Below are 3,799 nucleotides of genomic sequence, written 5' to 3' on the forward strand. Positions count from 1 at the left end.
CTTGGCACATGATCTTGTTCTAGCTTGATCTTGTGGGAAGAAATATCAGGAGCTATTCCTATGATATCCACAATTGTCCATCCGATGGATCGACTAAACGTTTTTACTACCAACTTCAAAGATTCCACTTGGTAGGTCTCGAGATAACTTGTAATAATGATATGCAAAGTGTTTCCATCCCCAAGAACACATATTTAAGGTGGGTCGGCAATTGCTTCAATTTAATTTTAGGTGGCTCAAAAATGGATGGCTTTGCGGGTGGGCTCTCACGGTTTTTAAGATCAAGGTCCAGCTTTATCGGATTTTTGGTATAAGATCTAAGTCTCGTTGAAGATGCAATGACTTCATCGAACGCTTTGAATTCATCTCTTTCATAATTCCATAAGAATCCTATCAATGGATCATCCACCAAACTCATATCAGCATAATTCGTCACCTCACCATTAATGACATCAATCACCAAATTACTTGCAAGTCTATTGGTTGCTTCATAGACTTGCATACATTGAAAAAAACCTCTTCTTCATCTAGGCGAACTTCATCTTGCCATACTTTAAATCCACCAATGCTCTCTCGGTGGCTAAAAATGGCCTTCTGAGAATAATAGGTATTTAAAGGTCTAAAGCACAATCAAGAATCACAAAGTTAGCTGGGAAGATGAACGGTCGACTTTAACTAGCACATATAAAGTATCCTGATAGGTTTCTTGATGGAGCAATCGGCCATAAGAAATATCATCATGGTAGGTTGCAGTTTCCCCAATACATGCTTCTAAAATATGGCATATGGTATTAAATTTGCACTCTCCCCGAGGTCACACAAGGCCTTTGCAAACTTGAACATTTTGATGGTGCATAAGATAGTGAAAGCATTGGGGTATTTATTCCTCTTTGCCATCATGATTGACATAATTGTACTACAATGATGAGTTACTTCTATTATGTCATCCTCCACAAGCTGCTTTTTTTATACCAATTCCTTCATAAATTTAGCATACCTCGACATCTCTTGCAAGGCTTCTATCAAAGGAATGTTGATGGACAGATTGCTAAATTTATCAAGAAACTTCTTAATCTTGGCATTTTCCCCCTTTTTCTTGAACCGTTGAGGTAAAGGGGAAGGAATTGTGATTAATGACATGGAGACAATTTGACATTCTTTCATCTTTGAATTTTTAGGGATAGCCTAATTTGGCCTTAACTCATTATCATTCGGCCTCTTTCTCTTCGTAGTTTTTTACTCATTATTTTCTCTTTCGTCGTGATCATTATCAAGCTCCATGCCCTTTCTAATAGTTTTTTTCACTTTAAGTGACAATAGAATTTTTCACCATACCACTCGGCATCTCTTTATTTTGTATTTCAATGAGGTACACCGATATTTGACTCAATTTTTCCTCTAATTGTTAAATGGTGGTTTAATGAGACTCAACCATTTGATGTGGATTGGAGAAGTCATTCCTCATTTTCTTTATTATCTTGTCGGTCCCCTCGATTCTTATTAAGATTCGAGCCAAAATATCTTTATTGATGCACCCCTTTTTTCGCATTGAGACATTCCCTGATTCTCATTGTTCCGACCTTGATTCCCACATTGCTTTTAAGAGGCAACATAGAAACCGTCTGAATAATTAGGTAATAATACTATCTCAACATGTTTGGTAAGAAGTTCAAGGTGTGACATCACCTTAATCATATTTATATCTCTTTCCTTATTTTGACATATTTGATCTTGACACACAAAGGATGAGGGGAGCCCCTACGGCCACCTCAGCATCCTTAATATGCCAACCCCTAGATAAACTAGCCACTTGATCTAACACATTTGATGCAACTCTATACGATGATTTAAAAAATGATCCATCTATTGCATTGTCCATTATGGCTTTGTTGATTTGGTCCAATGCCCTATAGAATATTTGGAGAAATATCTTATTTTGAATTTCATGGTTAGGTCATTTTATAAGCTTATCCTTAAATCTCCCCCATGCTTCATACCAAGGCTCCCCATGGAATTGATGGAAATTTATTATTCTATCTCGTAATTGTAATATATTTGAGGGTGGGAAGTACTGATCCAAGAAAGTCTTCATAAGTTTGACCCACAAGGTTATGGAATCAGGGGTAGAGATCTTAGCCACAACACCATCTGACCCGTTAGTAAGAATGGAAAGAGGCCACCGTATGGACTCTTGTGATAAGTGAACAATGTTGAAAGAAGCACATACTTCCATAAAATTCTTCAAGTGCAAGTTTGGGTCTTCATGAACTTGACCCCTAAACAAGCCCTTCATATAAAGCAATTGGAGCATTAAACTTATGACATAAAATACTCCGTTTCCCTCGGTAGGGAAATACAAAAGTTCTACCATGCTCTTTGTCGCTAAGATAATCCATAGTCTTAACTTGTTCATATGATGGATTATTGATGATTCCCTTTTGACTCATGGTTATTTGGAAGAAATAATGATTACCTAATCAAAAATAAAAAACAACAAAGAAAGTAAAATATGGCACTATAGGTAAACTCAAAGTTACAAACAACACCACACAAGCGGAAATTAAATTTCACTCTCCGGCAACGACACCATTGAGATCACGCTCAACTTAATCCATGATATATGGGCAAGGCGATCTTTGTCAAATATAATAACCCAACTTGTTCCTATGGGTGTTGAGATTTACTAAGTGATTACCCCCAATATAGATATAAAGTAAAATATGAATTTAAAATGGGGGGTGTGGTTTGGAAGATTGTTTAAATGAAACTACTTGAACTATTAAATTAGAGAACCAATTGTACATAAACCTTTAATAGGAGAAGAGTCTTGGGATTATATCTTCCTAGGGGCAAATAGTGTAGAGGTTTATGGTAATCAAATGTAAATTGCAGTTGATGACTATATGGGTAGGCTTGGTTAGGGCTTTGATGCTAGTTTGTCAACCAAACACCAAAAATATAACTCATGAATCCTTTTGGATAAGTCGTGGGTTTGGCAAACAAATCCACCCAAGGCCTCAATTGGACATCCCTATTTCTAGGAAAATGCCCAAGACATGGCAAATTCACAATCCACCCTTATTTCTAAGATAATGTAAAGTAATAAGATAATGAATAATTATTATTCACAAATGCTATTCACCCACATCCCTCTTTCAAGGATGATACATAATTTTTGGAAAATTGAGGCTTTCACCCACAAATCCTAATTTTGTAGTCAAGTACTTATGAAACCCACCATCATCAACTATGAATTTAAACTGACTATCAAAACCCACACATATTTGCACCATATTCAAACATAATCTCAATTTGAGTATTTATTTACTAAACAAACTAGGATAAAGAAAATTACCCAAGTTGACATTCATTTACTCAATTGAAAATAAAGCAAGAGTAATCCCAAAATTCCAAGCTTCAATTACAAGTAAAAGTGTCTTCCTTGGAAGATTTAATAAAACTCTTTATTCCCACAAATTGAAAGTTCTCTCTCCATGTTCTTCAAAAAGGTAGTAAAGAAAACATTTAAAGTGAAAGGGTTTATGCCCTTTGAAGAATTTTGGACCAGCTGTGGAAATTACAACTCTGCCCCTAGGCTGAATTCCGCCTCATCGTGATTGCCTAAACTTGATTATGATCACGAATGTCATGATCACCAACTTTAACTGATTAGGGCTTGTTGCAATTGTTACCCTCAGAACGCGATTGCAGTAACTAAGGGTCAGTTCCTGCTCCTGATTTTCCAACTTTTGCCCTACTTTTCAGTCTCTTGATCTCTTTTAAGTTCTTTGTAATTCTT

General features: G+C 36.2%; 1 non-coding gene across 1 annotated transcript; it reads left to right on the forward strand.

Annotated features, from left to right (window-relative positions):
- Nucleotides 1–1,940: 1,940 nt before the first annotated feature.
- LOC124886286 lies at nt 1,941–2,046 on the forward strand. Its single transcript, XR_007043372.1, has one exon. It is a non-coding gene; the product is annotated as a small nucleolar RNA R71 (small nucleolar RNA).
- The last annotated feature ends 1,753 nt before the right edge of the window (nt 2,047–3,799 follow it).

Source organism: Capsicum annuum, chromosome 7 (genome assembly GCF_002878395.1).
Source record: "Capsicum annuum cultivar UCD-10X-F1 chromosome 7, UCD10Xv1.1, whole genome shotgun sequence".
NCBI lineage: Eukaryota > Viridiplantae > Streptophyta > Magnoliopsida > Solanales > Solanaceae > Capsicum > Capsicum annuum.